Source organism: Engraulis encrasicolus, chromosome 18, assembly GCF_034702125.1.
Source record: "Engraulis encrasicolus isolate BLACKSEA-1 chromosome 18, IST_EnEncr_1.0, whole genome shotgun sequence".
NCBI lineage: Eukaryota > Metazoa > Chordata > Actinopteri > Clupeiformes > Engraulidae > Engraulis > Engraulis encrasicolus.
Genome location: NC_085874.1, coordinates 20,447,702 through 20,459,460, shown reverse-complemented (window position 1 = coordinate 20,459,460; position 11,759 = coordinate 20,447,702).

Here is an 11,759-nt window from a genome sequence, read left to right as displayed (position 1 = left end):
AAAAATACACTCCTTTACAGTGTGGCTGTGTACTGTGCACATTACAGTAAACTTGAAATAATTGACAGTGATGTGCTGTGAAATTTTACAGTTAATTACTGTGACACCACGGTAATTCTTAACAGCGTAATATAAACCGTTTTTAAGTAAAAAGTGACCACACAAATGATGTGAAATTAAAATGGCCTTAAAATAGTAATAAAGAATTGCCATAACAACTATTTCATTGAATGACATGGGAAACATTGGACTATATAACAATTTCGGACAAAAAAGGTGAAATAAGGCCATTTGTCTCCAGTGATATGTATCCACTGATTTTTGAAAACCTTATACATAAACACCCTGCCAATAACCAGAAACTTCTCAAGAAGTGAATGATTTCATGAATAGCGAAATTTTCATAAGAATTGTTCACTTCTTGACAAGTTTCTGGTCCCACTTGGCTTCATCCTCCACGGCTGAGGTACCATTAGCATGCAACTATTCCACCACACTGTTCTCTTGAAGTGCTGTTTGGGGCTCTCGTTAGCTTTAATTTTATGGGATGCAGTGCTGTGTTAGAAAGATGGATGGGAGTTTAACCAATGGACATTCATGGGAGTTTCGCAGGCTGGCTCTAATTTATCAACTCTGAGGTGGGATACAAAAGAAAACATGATCCCCTATGGGGTATCTAAGTCTCCGCCCCTTCTGGGCAGCTCATGAGGCTGTGAAAGTCAACAAGTTTGACTGTAATGGACTGATCAAACCTGTTTTCCGATCCGCCTTACATTCCCCCCTAGATCACATGCTGTGCATATGCTGTACTTCAGAATTATTGATAACCAATGTTGTGCTTGTTGACTTCATTTGTCAAGCGATTTGTGAGATAAGTGCATGCAAAAATATGTAATTATTTGGACTACACAACAGAAGTCGCATATCTGACTTGCAAGCAGTTGGGCTGCTTGGGCACTTGCAAGCGGTTGGGCTGCATATGCACCTTCAGCCTCTGTTCATGTCAAATACTTGAGGCACAGGTTGTAGTCTTTTACTCAGTTTGGCACAAAAACTAAAATAACCTTTCTTGCCAAAAATTGGCGGTCTTACGACACCAATTGAAACCTTTAACATTCACTGCTATCATATTATGTGAAATCCACAGCACATGCCAAACTTCCATTCAAAATGTTGATAGTTACAGCCCCAGAAGAAGGGCGTGACTTACATAGGTGCCCCATGTTGATTGCGAAAACGACATTGGTCAGTCTTGCTTCAGCTGCATGAAGTAACACAGCAAGTACTAGCAACACTAAAAGCTAGCTCTCAAAGCAAAACATAATTTGCAACACTCAAGTCATCAAGTGAACTTCATTGTCGAAATCTATGGAACAGTGTGAAGTGTACAGTTCCTGGATGGCTGGAATGGGTGATCTGATGATCTTTTCTGCTGTCATCACCAGCCTCTGTATAGTGCCTACTTGTCTCTAGCTAGACAACTGTCATGCCAGATGGAGAGACTGCTGGTCAGGATGATCTCAATGGCACAGACCTGTAGAAGGTGGTGAGTGCAGATGTGGGGACGTTGGCTCTTCTCATCCTCCGCAGGGCTGTGGTGTTGGTAGTCTATGTGAGGTCATTTGTGATGTGCACTCCCAGGAACATTGTGCTTTTTGCTGACTCCACAGCACTTCCGTTGATGATGATTGGGACGTGTGTTTTCCTGAAGTACAGTTATTTATTTTGTTTTGTTGACATTGAGAAGCTGGTTGTTCCTCTCACACCATTTGATGAGTTGCTTTACCTCCTCTCTGTATTTAGTCATTGTTGTATCTGATTAGGTCCACCACTGTTGTTTCATCAGCAAATCTGAGGATGTGAATCATTTCAAATCTGCCACAGCATTCATGGGTCATCAGTGTGAACAGCAGGGGAGATAGCACACATCCTTGTGACACCCCGGTGTTAATGATGGTGGTCGCTGAGGAGTTCTTGCAATGCCAACTCTCACTGATTGCGGTCTGTTTGTGAGAATGTCCAGCAGCCAGTTGCACAGTGAAGTGCTGATGCCTATTGTACTCAGTTTGCCCATCAGATGTTGAGGGATGACAGTGTTGAACGCAGAGCTGAAGTCGATGAACAGCATCCGTCCGTGACTGTTTTTGTGTTCCAGATGAGCCTGGCAGAGGTGGAGTGCGAATGGATCCAGAGTAGGGGGGTGGATAACCAGCAATATGCAGCAATACCAGAAGTAATGGCACATGCATTGCAGAGCAGAGCAAAAAATAAGCCATCAAAGCAAGGTTTCACAAAAAGGTGGTTGAGAGTCCAGGTTTACAAGTGTGAGGTTACCATGCGGCCAGAGTGATCAGGCAGTTTGCAGGTGAGGCAGTAATTGAATCATGGCATAACATCTTTTAGTTTTCAGGGAAACCAAAGCACTAATATTGAATATTTATTGGGATTGGGCTGCTTGTTGCCAGCAGGAGTGTTACAGGTTCTTAAAATGTTTCAATCATTCACCCTTTCATCAATTTCACAAAAATAGCATAGTCTATCAAAAGGTATGTGCAATGTGCTATATTTGGAGCCATGTACACCATCCTACACCAATGAGTATGGTCAGTGACTGAAGTTATAGGGGTGGTATTGCAGCTATATGGCAATCACGGATAATTGAAGAATGAACGTGTGTCAAACAAGCTGCCTAAAATAACTTGCCAAAACACAGGAACAATGGAATGCTGGGAAGTTCGAGTAACATCTAAACAACAATAATACAGCAATTTACTGTACACCTGCACAGTGTGAACACTGTAAATCATTGAGCTAGAAATTTGGGGTGAGATTTTACAGTTAATGACTGTGATACCCTGGTAATTCTCAACAGTGACCATGACCACACATTTGAAAATGAGCTTCAAATGGTAATATGGTATTGGCATAACAACCATTTCATTAAATTGACTGTAAAACGTCGAATTATAGAACAATTTCAGACAAATATCAGGCAAAATAAGGCCATTTTGCATTTTATGGATAACGGCCAATAGGGGGCGCCGCCAATTTGCCTCCAATGAAATGGGAAATGGGAAAAGCTGCACTCTACAACATTTTCAGACCATAATAAGGTAGGATACAACCCGTTTTCTTTTCAGCAGGGGCCATTTTGAAAGTAATGGATACCGGCCAATAGGGGGCGCCGCCAACTTGCCTCCAATGATTTTTGAAAACCTTAGACCCATAGCTAACACCCTGCCAAAAATCAGAAACTTGTCACTAAGTGAACAATTTTCACGAATTCCCTCTAGACTATAGGCCTACTCATGGCATCCAACATTGCCGCCTGGTCAATAAGTCGAAAAGTCATGCATCGGAATGATATTATGTAGTGCACTGCAGCACTGTATTGAGTCTTGTCTAATTGACTGTGCTTGGTGTGTCCCAGGAGTCAATGAACGAGCAGAACTTCGAGCAGAACACTCTGACAGACATGTACAGCCACCAGGAGCAGTACCAAAGCCCCGAGAACAAGGTCCTCTTGGAGAACATCAAGCAGGCCGTGCAGGGCATCCACGTCTAATAAGCCACATCTAACCAATGGCTGAGGGCCATCACAAAGCCTGATGGCCGCGTCGCCCAATCAAATTCAACGATGTTGAGCAAAAACACCATGAAAAAATAACAAAATACTGATGACGAGGAGAAAGCAGAGGAGATCAGGATTGTAAAATCTTTTGAATTATCATTTTAATGGCCGTGATTTATCTTTTCTGCATTTTATGATCAATGCTGATATGTTCTCTGAAAAATTCCATCATTATATGGTTTAATGCCTTGGTTTAAATAATTACTGCTAATGGCAATTGTTTTGAACAGCATTCATATTTTGTAGGCCTACATTTTCATATGACCTGACATAATGTGATGTAATGTTTATAGCTGCTAATGTATGCACATTTTAGTGTATATGTGTGTTATTTTTATTTTTTTATTTTTTTAAGATTATTGCCTAAATGACAGATGTTAATATGTGCTGTGGGATGTGGCCAACAGATTGTTTGATGGAGCGGACTGACATTGGATAAACTTTTTATTCAATGGGTTTTAAAGGGGTATGCCACTATTTTGGGGCTTAATACAGTTAAAATCGTTGGCTGGGGTTTATAAAGGTGGTAAAGTGTCTTATTTTTCATGTTAAGCGTTGTCTTGCTTTAAGACAAGTTAAAAGAGGAAATATGTCGCTAAGCTAGTGAAAGTCAATGCATCCGTGTAGCATTGTAGCATGCTACATGGATACATTGACTTTCACTAGCTTAGCGACATATTCCCTCTTTTAACTTGTCTTAAAGCAAGGCAACGACTTACATGACAAATAAGACACTTTACCACCATTATAAACCCTAGCCAACGATTTTAACTGTATTAAGCCCCAAAATAGTGGTATACCATAGTGGAAATGTGTCTGGTAGCCAGGTTGTTCTGTGGTTGTACATTTATACATTTTGTAAAAACAGAAGAAAAAAAAACAAGAAAAAAGAAGGAACCTTGAATGAAGAAGAAAGTCTTCATGTCAGTCGTTGGTGATTGAGTCCTGTCATTGGTGATTTCTAATGCAGGCACCCTGTTGTAGAACAGTTTTGGGGAGGGAAAAAAACTTGAAAGTATGTTAGAATTTATGCCAAACTTTGAGAGCATCATGACACAGATACTTACTGGTGCATATCCCATAAACTAGGGTAGGACTTAACCAAGTGTGAAGTACCATCTGTTTGTTATCTTCGGAATCTCCCATTCGGACTAGATCTGAATACTAGACAATCCAGCGTTTTAAACCATTTTAGCTACATGGTCAAAACTAATTTCGAATACAGTAACTAGTCTGACAGAATATCAGCAATATGTGGCAATGACTCAATAATATCCTTAGCTATGGGATGCAAACATTTGGGTATATGCAATTTCGTATTTGTAAGCCTTTAACCGTTTTTGAGGTTTTGCACAATGTCTACTTAAATGGTTCCTGTGCCTGCATACTTTGACCTATCATGAAGTGGCTGGTACCATTTGAAAGTAGAGACTCTGTAGAATCCACAGGAAGTGACAGGAAGATGTGATGTACTGCCAAGGACTTACAGGGGTTTGAACATCTTTTTTTCTGACAGGCGGTTTTAGAAACTCTTGGAAATTACTACATTTCAGCAGTTTAGCTGATACATTTTGCCTTGGAAACAAATTTGATACTTACTCACAGGTCTACAGAAGCTGTTTGTCAAAGGGGATATTTTTACAGCTATATATGACCTTTCCCAAGACAATTATGTGTGGATATGCACATGCGTTTTGCCATGTGTTTTATTGTAGACCTTTTGATTAGTCAAAATGCACCCCACAAATAAGGTCTCACTGTTCAAGAACAGTTTGAGCTAGAAGCCTCATGATGGTCTCAAATGAAAGCTTACCCCTTGAGGTGTTCTACAGTCATCTGACTTAGTTGGATATGCCTTTTGGGTAGTATTACAGAGATGTTACTGCACAGTAGGCTACTGTACGGTACTGTACACTATGTACAGTAAAACATGGGAAGAAAGGGGCATTCTTGAGCAGATTTGAGATTCCTCTGTCCCTGGGTGTAACACAGAAGAGCTATATGACTCATTTGAAAACCTGGTCTCTAGACTATCATCCAGTCTTTGAATGGAGTTTCTAGCTCTTGCTTTGAGGGAGCTGCAGTCATTCAAAGCAAATGAGCCAACACAAAGCTGCGTAAAACAGGACCTGCCTACCTCTCTTCTAAGGCTTGTCTTTCAGGGTAGGAATGTCAGAGAGCCACTCCAATGGTGCCCATGTAATCAGCAGGGTCTGGGGATCATGTGGAATACCATTGATCATATGAAATATATGGAAGTGTAGGCAAAAACAGCACAATTCTTGAGAAAAAATGTTTTGATCGTTTTTTCCCCACAATAAAGTGGTTTAGTTTGAGTAGAGTTGTACAACTTGTGGTTGAAATAGAGTAAAAAAAGAATACACTTTCATAAACCTTGGATTGTAACAGACATTTTGAGACCATGATGATAAGGATATCTTCATGTTTGGATGTTCACGAAGGTAGGGAGACATCAGGCGGGGGGTGCTTGGGGGGGTCAAATTTGAAAGGTGACATTGTGTAATAAATTGATAACAATGCACATGAAATATGTTGAAATCCCTGTATAGTAGTGCTAGGTGTGTTCCTGAGGTTCTAAGCTTTCCAATGACATATAATGTTCCTGGGTTTATTACACCACCTGGATTTTAAACAATTGCGGACTGAAGATCAAGTTGAAGTTCAAAGTCATTCGGGTCGCCCCCGGGTCGCCTTAAAGGCAAAACAAGTGCATTTTTGCTAACTGTAAAGAATTACGTTTTTTGTATGAACCTTTTAATACAATCATATTTTGACAGTGAAACACCAACGATTCTAAAATGAGAGCGGTTTCATTCCTCTTTATCTTTTGTGACATGGTTTCCATGTTTTCACATTTTAAGTTTTCAACTTGTTTGTTTGTTTGTTTGTTTGTTTGTTTCGTGGTTTTCTAGTTTGATCTCAGACAGAGAGCGTGTTTTAAGAGTTAATGCCGGGTGAACATGTTGTGTGGATTTAATCAAGGGACTGGATATACAGGGTTTATGCCTCTACCACGTGACTGCACTTATTCTGTCCTGTACATACTTAAGCATCCAATCACCTCTGCTTCTAAGGGTCTGTGTAAAAGCCAGGTGGCCAGGGGCCCAACCAAGGTCACCTGACATCAATGGACAAGACGTCTGTGGCTGGTTCAGCTGTGGCCTGATCAAGGACTGGCTATCCATGAACTGATACACAAGTACTGATGATTCTGTCACTGCAAAAGAAACATTATGGCTGCACTTTAACCTCATACAAACCAGTGTGACAAGGGCAATTCTTCTTCAAAAAAAGACACTGTATGGAAACCTTTCTATAAACTGACATGGATATGACTTTCGAATCACTTCAACATTCACAACACATTGTTCCTCTTTTTTGAAGCACTTTTATTTTAAAAGGCATACTATAATGCCCCCATTCACATGTTGATTTGACAATCTTCATTTGTTTTTGGAGTTTTTGTTAATCACTTTGAATTTTGGTTTACAGTGAGCCTTTTCAGGATTAGCCACAGTAATGTCTACATACACACAGAAAAACAATAGCCTACCGTCCTGTTGCCAACTTTTTATACTCACCAACATATTGGGATAGTTTAAGTCAGACATGAAGCACTGCAACTGTACAAATTCATGGTAAAACTCAAACAGATAATTCGCTATAATAATAATTAGCCTACTGTATTGATTGGATATGGAATTTGTTGAACCACAATGGTACAATCATGTCCCATTCCCAAATTGACCGTGAGAGGAAAAAATGTGAAAATGTGTTTACCAATGTAGCTCTACTGTTACTTTGACAAAGTGAGAAATGTAAATGGACAACTGAAGGGACTTCATCGGGACATAGGCATATAGGAAATTCTGGGCCATTCACCTCTTACGGAATGTTGTGTTAACTGAATTGACTCTCATTGTAGCAGATTTCAATATTCATTTTGCATTATGCAGCTACATGACAGTTTTTATACCACAACCCATTTTAAAACAATCATTTTTCTTGAATTTCCGACAGAATCAAAGTGTTTCATTCCCTGATGTGACTGAGTGCTCCTGTTGTCAAACTCACACATCTCTCTATGTTGCCAATGTACTGTAGTGGCTCTGACCATCGCGGTCATTTTAAAGGGGGGGAGGGGGGAGTATATGAGGCACTAGCAAACCATACCACACATGCACTCTTGGAGGGTGGGGGGTTGGGGGTTTCAGATGAATCAAGGGGCCCAGGGTCCGTCCCTGGGGGACTTCAGCCCATGGTCCACAGCTTTGTGTATGCAGCTTATCGCCAATGTAGTACTGCTTCAAATAGACTTATAGCAAATGTTAAAAAAAGACAACTACAACACTTTCATGAACAGTCATCCTTGCTTATACTATCGTGGGCAGGATTTTAAGCACAATTCAGCTGCCTGAATGCTGCTGAGACATTCTTGTTATGTAATAACAAATGGATAAGGTTATATGTGACTATTTACATACAAAACATTATGGTGTCACATGCTTCAACACGGAGTACTTTTTTTCTTACGAGAACATGTCAAACTCATCAAGAGTGTGATAACATTTTCATGATTTAAAAATGTTTTGACTAATCCTTTGATGACAGGATTTTTCGCTTTCCTTCTCTCTTTTCTCTTTTACGTTCCTTCTTCCTCTCTGTCGCTCAATTAATTTATTTTTGTACCACATGGCATGGCATTTTGTTGATATAATACTTTTGCTATAAATGTTTTGTTTTTTTTTAAACATGCATTGCAGTGATATTTCATTTTGAAATTGTGAACTTTGTACAATTTTTATCATGCTGGTGTTGACATCTCTTACTCTAAATAAAACCATGTTGCCATAGACAATATTCCAAAGCAATTTTTTGTATGTATACAGTACCGGTACAATGACTAAATCAGATGATCAAAAATTACTGTAAATCCAAGTGTATCCTATCATAAGGTCTACTCCATTCTTTCTTTTACCTTTATGAAGGAAGTTATCCAAAAGATATTGCTCAACAGATTTTGATTATTTACCGGGTAGGTCAGAAAAAACTAACCCTTATCAGACTCACTCATAATAGTTTTTATTATTTATTTATTTATTTTGTACTTTTTTTTAATGTTTACTCATCATTGCTGGACACGTTGCTTTAGACACGTTGCACTACAATAGTTACAGTAGCCTGGCAAGCCATAATCTACCAGTAGTTTTAAAAGTGGAAGCCGGGGATCCCTGAGATGGGGGTGATGGGGATGGGGGTGGCTACAGCAGGATGGCAGGAAAACTACAGCAAAACCAGATAAATAATTGAATAAACTGAATAACTAAAGTAAATCAAAATAAACCAAAAGTAAGCTAAACAATCCGACGACTGTGGATGCAAAAGAAAACTGTCTGAACTGTCTGAAAGAGATGTTTGGGGTGCTAATGTATCCAAAAAGAACACAAGACCACAGCTGTCCAAATCACCTCAACTCTCCTGTTTCCATCAGAACAGTCCATCGGGAGATCCACAGGGTCAATATTCACGGCTGGTCAGTCACCCAAACATCCCTTTCAGACAGCTTCCTCTTGCGTCCACAGTTAATGCTGTTGGATGTGGTTCATCCTTCTTGGTGGTATGCAGACATTACCTTGGATACCGTGGCTCTTTATTCATCACAAAGACTTGCTGTCTCAGTCAAAGATGCACCAGTTACACCTGCACGGTGCACAAAGAATTTCTCCTTTTTGAACTCTGGTACGTCACTCATAGTGTTGAGCAAAAAAGTGCTCTTACCCTGCTAAACCTTCACACTTCACCTTAATGGTGCAATGTGCAATTGATGAAGATTGGCCAACAGGCTGGCCATGAAACTTCCCACACTAAAATGACAGGTGTTCCAGGTGTGACAGGTGTTTTATTGGCTAACCCCTGTATATGATCTGTAAAAGCACTGAAAAACTTCAGACCAAATTGTGTCCTGAACATGGCCGTAACTACCATTGAGGATAGAGAGGTCATGTCCTCAGTATTTTTTTTCAGTAATGCAAAATGTATCTATAATGAAAATCGATATATGATCAGAAATTATCAATTCAGTCTGTATAAGCCACACCCATTTATCCTCAATGCAGTGATTAATGAAAACAAACTTAAAAGTTTCACTGAAGTCTTTGAAACATTCTAAATGTACAGTATACAGTAGCCTACACACAGTATTTGACCTCAATATTACAAAATGTCTAGTTACGGCCCTGGTCCTGAAGCAGGTGCTGCACTATCTGCTAAAGAGGGTGGGGTGGTCCATCTGAGTGGAATCTGTGGACCACAAGCTCTTTTTAAGGCCCACCTTTCAGCTTTGGTTGTGGTAGATCCAATCAAAGAGCCTATGACATGTTCCTTGGGCTCTCCACCCACTAATAGAGGGAAATGCACATTAACTGGAGCTTCACGGATGGATGGTAATGCCAGGCTATGTCTAATGCACAGGTGTTAACGGACTTTACTACCCTACTCCTAGCCTACATGTGCTTCAGTGAAGCCACACATCTAGGCCACTGCAAGCTCATGTCCAAGTCACGTGCAGGCATGCTGTCTATTCCCTGGGGTCTGTCTCTATAACAACAACAGTCCGCTATTCAGCTCATGGTCTGCAAGTGTATCGTACAAAATTGCACCATTAATTTCATGTCAAAATTCAATGGTAGCCTACGTACAGTACAGAGGCGATTCCTCATTGAGTACAAGGGAGGCGCCGCCTCCTGTCCAAAATCACGGAGAATAGTATGTAAACTAATGCTTTACACGACTTAATAACATTGCTATTTCAGACCCAGCTCCATATAAAATGCATGTGCTCAACTTAGAGATGAAACCAATCTGTTATAAGATCCCGAGGCTCGCACGAGTTTTTTTTCCGCTCATGACAACGCAAGCGAGTCGAGTCTCAATGGACTTCAATGGCATGTGGGATTGTAAGCTTTTTCAATGGCAAAATGCTAAACGGTCATTGGCTATTGCCGTGAATTTTTTTTTGATTTTGAGACTGAGCCTCACTGGGAGTGAATGGAGAGGAGAGAGGAGGGGGGAGGGACCGGAGACTGGAGCTCCGACTTGTGATTGGGTGAACCCCGTGTCAGTATACAGTAGTTGATTTCATTTCGAAATGCGGATATGTTATTAATTTGACTGAGAAGTTTCGTCGTGGTAACCAGTGGGGAAGCTATTCATTGCGGTGTACTGCAGTTTTGTGTACATATTCTTGTAAACCTAGTGTTGCGAATAAAGTCTTAATAGTGGCACGTCCTTATCCTTTTTAATCTCCCAATTCAAAAGTTGAAGTTGCCTATTTTTCGTTAGGGCTATCTTGCAAGAACGCTAGAGAGCTATGCAAAATGCCAAGCATTGTGGATTAAATTCTGGCGAATTCCAGTCGTCCTTATGAGGAGAAAATGAATATCAAGGAGCAGAGCAGACCACTGCCTAATATTGACTTGGTGAAAAAGGTAGGGAAGAACAACCGTTTCTTTTGAGCTTTCGTGGTGTCTGATCAACTGGTTAACTGCCAAGTCCCGTGAGTGGCGAGTCCTTTTTTCCTACTGTGTTGGCAATGTCTGGTAAATAATTAAAGATTTTGCGACCTCTAGTGGTAAGTTACGCCGTGGACCCAGTAATGAACAAAGACAACGAAGGCAAACTCAATCACATCATTATGTGGCGGAGGTAGGCCTAATGATAATAATAATAATAATAATAATAATAATAATAATAATAATAAACATTTCCCTATGAATAGGCTACAAGGGGGATAATGATTAATGATTAACAAATTTGTTTCAACAAGAGTCCTTTAGTGTGTGAGGCCATATGTGGCTCAGGACCAATGTAAGATGTGTGTCAAAATTGATCCCCCCCCCTTTTTTTTTGCGTTCTGGACATATTGTAATTGAACAGCCTCCCCTGTTTGACAGACTACCAGCCGCCACTGGTACAGTATATGTGCCATACATGCGAGAAGGCCAGGGACTGTGGTCTGCTGCATGTGCTGTGCTGTAGTGTGCTCAAGTCACAGGGGAGGGAGGCGGGGCTCCAAAGGCTGAGCTCTCAGCTGCTAGAACTAGACAGA